Below are 11,558 nucleotides of genomic sequence, written 5' to 3' on the forward strand. Positions count from 1 at the left end.
TTTTATTACAACAAAATCCCAAAATGTTTTTTCTAAGTATTTCCACAAAAATCTAAAATAGATAAGAAACATTACAGGTATATTTTTTTCTTATTATGTATTTTCTAAATGTTCTACAAGAAGCATATATTATTAATAAAATCAGGATAAGATTATTTGTTTCAATCTTCCCAGCATATCCAATCCAAGATTTACTATGTATACTAATTTCATAAAAAAAGAATTTTATATTTAGGTATCACTCTTCTCATGAGTTAAACAAAAACAAACTTAAACCTGCATAGCATATTACCATATAGGGAACAAATGAAAATTCCTATCTGTGTGGATATCCCCATTATTTCCACAATATAAAATAGAAAATACATATTTTATCCTATTGCTGTAATTTACCTAAAATATGGGGACAAGTATCTAATATACCTATTGATTTTAGTGAAACTAACCCATGATCAAATAAATTAGCTTCTGTGAATAAGAGCAATATCATCTTTTAATTATTCATGACTAGGGCTGCCAGATAAAATAACGTATGTTCAATCAAATTTGAATTTATGATAAACAATTTTTTTATACTAAGTATGTTTTTGCAATATTTGAAAGGGTCCATGCAATATTTGGAACGTACTTATACTAAGAAATCATTAACTGTTTATCTGAAATACCAATTTAATTGGCCACCCTGAATTTTTATTTGCTCCATCTGGCAACCCTATTTATGATATCATTTCAGAAAGCCACATTCTCTGCTCTGAATATTCATTACTCTAGCTCCAGCAGTGGCTAAACAACTGAATTAACTGGAGAACAATTCATCAAGCTAAAACTAGAGCTTTCTAATTCAGAGGGAAACACTCCCAAGGAGGACACTTGAAGAGATTCCAAGCTTGTGAATCTTGCTGTGTATGCCACTCGATAATTGCCTTTGCACACCTCTCTCTCCCCCCATCCCTGTTGAACCGTCCCAGAAAAAACAAGAGCAGCAGGGAATCCAAGTGCCCTCGTTTCCAAACGAATTCTAAGTGAAATATGTGGGAGCCCAGCAATCCTTCCCTGACTCTCAGAGCCACCCAGCCACATGGCTGAAGGGCACGACAGCTGCGGGAGGGACGGTGGGGCTGCACCAGCGGTGGGTCCTCTCTGATGCCCCGAAAGCAGGAAGCCAGGGATCGCCACTGGAATACCTGTTACCACGGGAAGAAACGAGGAAGAAGTTGTCTGATTTCTTTCTTCTTATCCCAAAGATGCTTATCTCACATTGTGATCACAGAAAGATGAAGGTTGGGCAAGGACAAGAAGGACAACTGGTGTCTTATTATCCTGCGGCTATTATCCAATGGCTATTATTCCATTGTTGTATGAACAATAAAGATATAGACCAAAAGATGCAGGATTCAAACTCCCTGGTTCAGGGTTTCCCTAGTGTCGCAGTGGTTAAGAATCTGCCTGCCAATGCAGGGGACTCGGGCTCGAGCCCTGGTCCAGGAGGATCCCACATGCCGCGGAGCAGCTAAGCCCGTGCGTCACAACTACTGAGCCTGCACTGTAGACCCCACGAGCCACAACTACTGAGCCTGCATGCCACAACTACTGAAGCCCGCGAGCCTAGAGCCCCTGCTCTACAACTAGAAGCCACCGCAATGAGAAGCCCGCGCATCGCAACGAAGAGTAGCTCCCGCTCGCCGCAACTAGAGAAAGCCGGCGCGTGGCAACGAAGACCCAACGCAGCCAAAAATAAATAAATAAATAAAATTTTTGAAAAAAGAAAACAAAACCCTGGCTCACATTTAGGTGAGACCTCATGCTTCAGAAGATTTTGGTAGCCAGATGGCTCTCTGGATCCTTCATTAAGTACTGAGCTCAAGCCTCACTCTTCGGTGCAGTTGTTTAAAAGGAAGATCAGCAACAATACTGAAGTCTGAAAACCAGATCAGTGGGAATAAGAAGGAATCCAGCAGAGGCCCTCAAAAGAGGACATGTTCACTGTCTGACCTTTTAACCAGATGACTCACCATGCCAAAGGGGACTCGCAAGGGCAGGTCCAGGTTCCTCCCTGAATAACCTCCCCTCCCCCTGCAATTCATCAAGACACGCCCATCCCAGCAAAGAGGTTTTATAACCTAGTAGAGAAAGTGAAAAGTAGATAGCATCAGGGTTAACGCCTGTTGTTCAATCACAAAAATGGCCCTAAGACTCAAGCTGATGAATTATACATTTATCACCCTGCAATCATACATTTACTCACCCTGCAACTGTCCCATTCACCTGCCATGGTCCTACACACACAAAGTGAGGATAAGCACCACTGTCCAACAGTTTGAAATCTATACCATTAGCTCAACGCTGACTGGATACAAACCGAGAAACAGAAATGATGACTTCTGTATTCTAATTTTGGCAACTTAAATATCATTTGCTTTCAAAACTATTCCAGTATTTATTTTTTGTTTGCATTTTGCTGAAAAGCCAATGCTTTCCTGGTGTGCGGTTAGCATATTTTCTTTTAGCCCCACCCTTTGCAACACTAAATACTTTAGTTATATATCACTTGCCTTAAGAGCCTGTGGAACCCTGCTTCTAGTCCTCTTCACCCAGTCTAGCTTCTCAATTGAATTTTTCTTACCTATCTAGGCTGATTGTCTCCACATGTCCTGTGGCTGGAAGTTTCCATTCAGCCAGTCCTGTAGCATACACAAAGCAGCAGAGACCTGAAAGAAATGACTCCTAGTCATTAGGAATAAGTTCCATTCCCATTTTTCCAATCTTTTTTTTAACTGATACTGGTAATGAAAGGCATCTGAAAATATTCCAAAAATTGAAATGCACTGTCTTCATCAACAAAATACTTCTGATAACTGTTTACAAAGCAAGTCTGCTGTTAGAGAACCTAAAAGTCTGGGCCCTCCATTGACATGGGCATCCAACAGTGTGCTCCTTCCTCACTGAATCCATGGGAGTGCGAAGTGGGAAAGGATTTTTAATTCATCTTGGCTACCACTCTGTCTTATGAGAGGACAGCATCTAAACTAAGATGACTCTGTCAGGCTACTTTCCCCTCACAGAAATAAAAGACGGTACAAAAGAACTTACCTACAAAACAGAAATAGAGGTACAGATGTAGAAAATAAACTTCTGGTTACTGGGGTTAAGTGTGGGGGAGGGATAAATTGGAAGATTGGGATTGACATATACACACTACTATATATAAAATAGATAACTAATAAGGACCTACCATATAGCACAGGGAACTCTATTCAATACTCTGTAATGGCCTATATGGGAAAAGAATCTTAAAAAGAGTGGATATGTGTATATGTATAACTGATACACTTTGCTGTACACCTGAAACTAACACAACATGGTAAATCAACTATACTCCAATAAGAATTTTTTAAAATTCTACAAATTGTAATGACCCCGACAAAAGTAAGTTCATAGCATGTGAGTTGTAGCTACAGAGGAGAATGTCTCTAGAGGATTCCTCTCAAAGCACAGGCAGAAATCATGATTTGAAAATAATGCTTTTATTTTAATATATGTGTTTTTTTGTTTGTTTGCTTGTTTTTGCGGTACACAGGCCTCTCACTGCTGCGGCCCCCACCCTGTCGCGGAGCACAGCCTCCAGACGCGCAGGCCCAGTGGCCATGGCTCACGGGCCCAGCCGCTCCACGGCACGCAGGATCCTCCCGGACCGGGGCACGAACCCGCGTCCCCTGCCTCAGCAGGCAGACTCTCAACCACTGCGTCACCAGGGAAGCCCCAATATATGTGTTTTAAACAATGTATATCTGCACCAAACAGATATGTAACCCTGGAAAAAAAAAATAGCATGCTGGTATTTTCAGTTTGTTTATTTTAGACCACTTACAGAATAGCACAGTTTTTCTCTCTCTCTAAAAGGCTTTCCTAATCAATAATGTGTTTAACCTCAACTTTAAGGAGGTATTTAAATTAGCACATGATTCTCAAGTTCTTTCTTCCCAGCGCAGTCCCACAGAGTAACTTTCTAAATATTGCTTTTGTCTGGGCCAAATCATCTTGCAACGCCAGAAACACATTACTGCAAAGTTGCATTATAAGACAGTGCCATCATAACAAAATGGTGAAAACCAGAGCAGTTTTTATTAATAACAGCAGAACCTAATTTCATGGGCTTTAATTTACCATTTTTATATTTTACAATGACATTATCCAGATATAAATTGTTATGATGAGAAACTATTCACTAGGGACAGAAAAAAAAGTTAGAACTCTGCTTTTAAAATAAGACTTTGCATATATCAGTGAAGGACACACTAATAAAGATTGGTCTGGAACATTTCTCTTTATGACGATTGACTTATCAGCAATAGTTACTGCAGCAGAATTGGAAATTACATAATTGCCAGAAACTGTAGATATTTGACTTGGCAAGAACCCTAGGTTTATCTGATTTATTTTTGTAAGAATTGGGCCCCGTGGATATTTAGAAATGTTTAATGAAAGAACAGTAGAATATAAATGAAACAAGCAAAAATCCTCTTTTCAAAGGCTGAATTTAACTCCATCATCACTGTTGTGATAACACAAATAAACCAAAGACAAACCTTTGGTGATGGCGTTGGGGAAAATTAAAACATTATGAGCTACTAACATCTGGACATTTTCTCCCTCTTCAAAATCATTCTTGTCCATTCTCTGCCTACTATTTATCAGTGGGCACTGCATAATGTGACACCGAGCCTCAGAACATACGCACAGTAAAGAGAGAACAAAACCCGAAGGGCCATGTTCATGTACATTTTGACCTCTGTCTGCACTCAAGGAGGAGGCCATCCATTGTTGAGAAAAACAGAGAGACAGAGAGAGAGAGAGAGACAAGAGTTTTACTGACCCCAGATTCTGTTCTCCTGCCTTTGGACCTCCAATGACTGGTATAATGCTTGTTACAAAGCTGATTCTCAATAAGTGTTTTGTTGTTGAACTGAAGCAAATGAGAAAGATAGACTAAGAGAAAATAAAATAAAATAAAGCAGCTAGATATGGTAAGAAGAGACAGCCTGCAAAGACCTGGTTTCTATTCTTGGTTGCATCATCAACTGGCTTTATGATCTTAGGTTAAGTCCTTTCTTCTTTCTAGACCTTGGTTTCCTCATCAGTAAAATGAGTCCATTTTTCTTGATGGTATCTGAAATATCATCCACTCCATTAACCCCTAGTTCAGAAGGTTCCTATCAGAAGTGATGAGGGTGGGAACTAGACAATGATGGTGAGGATGTACAGATTCAAGAGATGTTATGATGTTGATGCTGAAGGACTCAGTGCCCAAATGAATGGCAGGATGGCAGAGCTAGGAGAGGTTTTGCATAACTCTCGTGTTCCTGCTTAGGTAACAAGGCTCACAGGAGTAAGAAACATAGAACAGGGAAAAGATTTTGGAAGGAGTGGATAAGTCCAATTTTGGACATGTCAAGTTTTAGATGTCTGTGGGTCATCAGGCAGCACCGATACCTATGTTTTCTTAGAATAGTCTCTGTTGAGCTATTGAGTAGACTAATTAATTACTGAGAACATTTTGGCTGAAAGTTGGAAAAACGCAAATGGGTACAATCTCATTCAAGCCCAGGATTAATGGAGATAGGATTGGGAGTCATTTTCAGGTCACAGAAATCACCTCTTCAAACCCTAGTCTGTCCTGTGATATAGAAAGTCTTTCCAATTGGGGACACAATGTCTTATATTCTTTTTTAATTAATCCAGGAAACATTTATTTCAACTACTGTATGAGGCACTGGAGATGCAGAGATGATTAGTTCATAGGCCCTGTCCCCCAAGGTTTCCACAGACTAATGGAAAGGAAAAATACGAGAACAAGAAAATGTAAATCAGTGTGCTTAGTGCTTAGGATAGACGCTGCAGAGGGTGCTGTGGAAGGGACCGCCGTACAACAATGGACATGTGACGGGAGGACATGGCCGGTTTTGAAGGATACTAAGGAGGTCAAGCCAAAAGATGCTAATGAGTAACAGGATGTGACAAGGAGGAAGATGCAGGGTCTAGGATAAATCCAAGATTTTACCTGAGCTACCGGGAGGATAGAAGTGCCATCCACAGAAATGGGAACATAGGAGTGGAAGCAAGCTTTGTTATTTTACTGGGGAGGAGAAAGTGGGCTGCCAGAGAGTCTAACCAGAAAAGGCTATCAATCTTGAAGTCAAACTTCAAAAGACTGAAAAATGTCATGAAAGCCAATTTGGCCCATATGCATCCCCAGAAATACAGAATCCAAGCTGGACTAGACTTGGAGTCTGAGCTGTGCCGCACTGAGGGACATTCATTGCTGAACTACATTTTACAACAATATTGTGGGGGGAGGAACCTCTAGAAACAAGCTGCTTGTTCCTCAAATAGCAAACACACATATTTTCTCACCACCAACGGGGCTGTTGCCAGGAAATCACACAGACCCCAAATAAAAAACAGGCCAAAGGAAAACAAAGAGAAAAGGCTCCTCGTCTCCTGTTCATGGGGCACTGAAGTTCAGGGCAAGGCCCTCCTTAGGGGGTCACAGGGTCCAGATAAAATCCTCCCCAGAGTCCCTGAAATTTGTTTTTGCAGGTGAATCAGGAGGCAGGGGACCTGGGATAAGGATGGTTACTGAGTGCCTGTTCTGTGCCAGGCATTGTGCTTCATCCTTCACATTTCTTGTTTCCTTTCTCTCTATGAGGTCAGTATTATTATCATTCCTATCTTACAAATGAGGAAACAGGCTGTGAGGTTAAGCAACTTGCAGAGACCCATAGGAAGTGGCAGCACTGATGCTCAAAGCCAAGCCTGCAGACCATGTTGCTTTTCTCCACAATATACTGTCTGTCCAAAGAGAGCTGCCTGAGAGCTCCTGATGCATGGAAGTGAAGCTCCTATCACTGCCACCTCCACACAAGAAATAACTTAGTGACAATGCAGGGGCAGCATAATGAGCACGAATATAGGTAGATGCCTCAACCTTCTCTTTCTTTTTTGTATTTTGGTTTTTTTGTTTTTTTTTTTTAAAACAACCTAATAGAGAAAGCCCCCGAGTCCTCACAGCCCCTCTCAGATCCTGGGTCCTCCGAGCAAGCTGATAACTGCCACCGGGTCCCAGGCTAGGAGGTATTTCCCTGCTTTGTTCTATTCAGGCTTGGCTCTGGAAAGCGGAAGCATCACAGCATCATACAGAACTAGACAGCTTAAAGGCAGCCTCTGTGAAGTCCAGGACATGTCCTCCTTAACACACCGTAACTCCAGGTGCAGCCACTTATATGCCATGAACATGAGGGTACATACTGAAGTCCTACTTAGCACTTGCTCATCTGGCCGGCCTGCAACAGGAAACTGAATAATTTCTTTTTCTCTGGATGAGGCATAGCAAGCTGATTAATGATGTGAGGGAGAGTGGGCTAAGGAGGGGAGCTCTACAAATGTTTCTTTTAGGTGAGCCATAGCAGGCGTGGGGAAAGAAAGGTGTGCATTGTAAGGGGTGGCAGGCCGTGTTTGGCTAATTAGGGTTTGGTTAATGCTGGTGAGTGTCGAACATTCCTGCTAATGGCTGTTACTAATGGGAGAAATGGGATCATTTGTTAACTTTACTTACGAAAGTAAGTGTTGAAGGCAGGATGGAGAAAAAAAGGTGAACATGGACCATTTTGGCTAAGCCAAATAAGAAGTGGAAAAAACTCCTCATGATTTTCTTAAAAAGATCAAGATTCCGATTTCACACTGGCACCAAGTTCCCTTGCCTTTATGAGAAAGTGGTCACCAATTTCTACTTGGCCTGCCTGATTTTTAAGCCCTTTGGCGATCTTCCAATTGACCTTTTTTCCCTGTTCAAACATGCAGACTTTTTTTTAAACGGGAGTTGTCTTGGAGGTATGTGTTATTAAGAACTTACTGTGAACTATGCTACGTGCTTTACTTGCATGATTTCATTCAAGTTTTAAAACAAAATTGTGAGACGTATATAAACATTTAATTCCTATTTTACAGATGAGAAGATTGAAGCTTAGAACGCTAACCTACACAGCAACTAAGTAACAGTTTTATTTTTGAAGGACTTATAGTTTAAAGAGCATCTTTAACTTTACGACTCCCCTCAGGATAACTTTTTAAAAATATTTTCTAAAGTACAAGTGTTTTACATTTTTTTACTCTTTCCCAATCCATCAATCACATCCCATCACATTGTGCCACAGACAGAGTTCTCTGGCTCCCTAAATCCCTGGTGTCTCCTGAGTCATGTGGATAATCAAGATGCACAGACTCAAGAAACGTGAACTTCAAAAGCAACTTATTCTTCACTGGTGAATTCTGAATGGCATACTCTCCTCTCTGGAAAACCTTCCCAGAACTGGTACTTTGCAGCCTCGACCTATGTAAGCAGAACGCTGACATAACTGCCATCTGGGCAGGGCCTGGTATATGCACATTGGCCTCCAGTCAATATTTTGGACAAGGAATTTCCACTTACCAGCTTTTGGCAAGAGAACTGTGCATACACACCATAAACAGGATTGATATGAGAAGCTACTCCTTAATCGGGCTCTGAGACTTATAGAGACACAGTCTCGTTGGATAGGGCTCATATTTAGAAACTATGAAGACTTGTCTGATCTAATTACTTAGACTATTCAATTAACTGCATAGGGTTTCAGACTGACATACTGTTAAGCTGGGGATAGAAGAATGGGCCACTGGAGAAGCTCCCTGAAGAGGAAGTGTGATTAAACAAACAAACAATCGTAAGCTTTAGAGGCACGTAGGACTGAGTTAGAAACTTGATTCTACCAACTGCCAATTTTGTGACTTTGGACAAGTTGCCTCACTCAGTTTGGTAGTTAAAAAGTAGTAAATAGTCAGAAATATGAAAAGTGTCCTATGATTAAAAGCATGAGCTCTCATGGCCCATACTTTTTCATTCAAAAAGATTTCAAACCATCCCTATGCATTTCAAAAGGGAAAAGGCAGTCACTGCAAGCCTTTGAGGGCCTAGGCTCTAGAACTCACACAATGTTACTTCCCAGCACCACATTAAATAAAGCAAGTCACAGGCAGGCCTGGATTCAAGGGGTGGGAAATTTCTACTTCCTGATGAGAGTGGCTGCAAAATACTGTGTATGACCCCATCAGCCACAGAACCAGGAACTCTGGGCCAAGCACATTACAAGCATTACATATATATTCCTCCCTAAAAGACTCAAACTATGTATCATAACACCCACCTTATAGAGATGAAAAACAAGGTGCAGAGATGTTAAGGGACTTACCAAGATTAACTACGTGTTAGTAGCAGGGTTGGCTTTTAAATGCAGGCTTATTTGACTCAAAAGCCAACACTGATACCTGATATATTTTGAAGGCCAATCATGAGAGATGCCATTTCTACAGAAAGGAGCTAAGAAGGATAAATCACTTTATCCCCACATTTATTTTCAGTACTATTCCAAAAGAAACACTGTGAGTACATAAACACTCTTTGCAGGGGTCAAGGTGCTCCCAGGTCTGTTCCACACCTGCCTCAACAGTCACAGACTCTCAGAGGGCTACAGGCATATGTCCACCACTCCTCCAAAAATATCCAAACACATGAATCTAACAGACTTAAGAATAAGCTCAGACACCTCTCCATCTATTAACTTTCCCAGCCGATACTCTCAAAAAATAGGAAATGTATTTAAATCAAGTGCCCAAAGAAACCCCAGTTAGCCTGTATTCCTTGAGGTAGATGGCGGTGGTCAATCATTTCCAAGCCTGGGTTTTACTCACTTAGCTCTGTGTTTTGAAAGCTCACTAAGGTAAAGTCAGTTAAATGAGTGTGGTAGGCAAAATTCTAAGATCATGTCCCCACAAAAGACTCTTACCCTTAAATGATTCCCTCCCTTGTGAATATTGTGGGACATCACCCCCATGAGTAGGTTTTGTACATGGCAAAAGGGATTCTGTAGCTACAATTTAGCTTACTCATCAGCTGACTCCAGGTTAATTTAAAAGGAGATTTTTCTAAGTGGACATAACCTAATCATGTGATTTCTTCCAGAACAAAGCATTGCCTCTGTCTGTTAACAAAAGAGAAAGGCAGAGATTCAAAGCAGGAGAGGAATTCAACACAAGGGAGGTTCTCCATTAATGAGAGGGAGGTCCTGGGGCAAGAATCTGAGAATGGCCTCTAGGAGCTGAGAGTAAACCTTGGCCAACATCCAGGAAGTTGGACCTCAGTCCTATAGTCACAAGAAACCAGATTGTGCCAACAGCACGAATGGACTTGGAAGCAGATTCCTCCCCAGAGCTTCCAAGTAAGAGCCCATCCTGATTTACACCTTGGTTTCAGCCTTAGGAGATCCTGAGCAGAGAACTCAGTTAAGCCCACCTAGACTTCTAGCCTGAGGAACTATGGTATAATAAATACACTTGTTTTAAACTGCTAAATGAATGGTGACCTGTTACAAAGAGGTAGAAAACGAACACAGCAAGCCAATTCAAGTGACAGATGGGGACAAAAGGAAATCCCGACTCTTTCTCCTTTTCCACAACCCATTCTGTTGTCTCAGGAAAGGTGAAGCTGTGTTGACTAATATTAGGCCCAACATGCCCCAAACTATCCATTCTACGACATGGATGGTGTCCATTGTTAACTGTATTAAATTTTCCAAAATAGTCTTGATTGGAAATATCATTAGACCACATATTCTCATTTTCAATCTGACAGTCTAGTTATGCCATAATAGCATGTCTACTTGGTAAGGCATCGATGATAACATCAAAGCAATGCTTTTTGCAAAATTCTTTGCTCATAATTCACTAAGACAAAATGATAATGAACATATCTATTATTGCTATGCACGTTACTATATTACCTATAATCCTTACATCCTTCCTGACAGGTAGATGTTACTATTCCGATTTTGAGGGCAACAAAACTGAAATTTGAATGGAGTAAGTGGTCCAAATACATTGATTAGCAGAGGTAGAATTTGAGTGAATGAGGTATCATTTATTGAGGCGACAAACACTGAGCAGAAAGCAGGTTTTAGGATTGAAATCAAGAGTTCTGATTTGGATATGCCAATTTGGAGAGGCTACTGATCACCCAACTATATTTTTTAATGTACTAATCATTATGGACAGAAAAATTTTGTACCAAGGAACTTGTACTTTAGCTAACGAAAGGAGATACTCGAGAAAATATTATTTACAATAGCAAAAACTTGGAGATCCCCCAAGCATTCAATAGTAGGGAGATACATAAATTGTAGTGTACACACTCTAGAACATTTTGGAGTCATTAAATTTATGATTACTCAAACCAAGTGGACTGGGAGTTACACCATCAGCTCCCCTAGTTTTCAGGCCTTCAGACTCAGAGTAAATTACACCATTGTCTTTCCTGGTTCTCCAGCTTGCAGACAGTATACTGTGGGACTTCTCAGTCTCCACAATCACATAAGCCAGTTCCCATAATAAATCTCCTCGTATATATCTATATATATATCCTATTGGTTCTATTTCTCTGGAGCATGCTGACTAATACAGCTGCCTACATATAT

General features: G+C 40.8%; 1 long non-coding RNA gene across 1 annotated transcript in view; it reads right to left on the reverse strand.

Annotated features, from left to right (window-relative positions):
* Positions 1-2,103: 2,103 nt before the first annotated feature.
* LOC125960781 (uncharacterized) overlaps positions 2,104-11,558 on the reverse strand; it is a 36,285-nt gene continuing 26,830 nt past the window's right edge. Inside the window, exon 3 of the long non-coding RNA XR_007470797.1 lies at positions 2,104-2,708. This is a non-coding gene — a long non-coding RNA (uncharacterized LOC125960781). The remainder of the gene's footprint in view (positions 2,709-11,558) is intronic.

The sequence above is a fragment of the Orcinus orca genome, chromosome 13 (assembly GCF_937001465.1).
Source record: "Orcinus orca chromosome 13, mOrcOrc1.1, whole genome shotgun sequence".
Taxonomy (NCBI): domain Eukaryota; kingdom Metazoa; phylum Chordata; class Mammalia; order Artiodactyla; family Delphinidae; genus Orcinus; species Orcinus orca.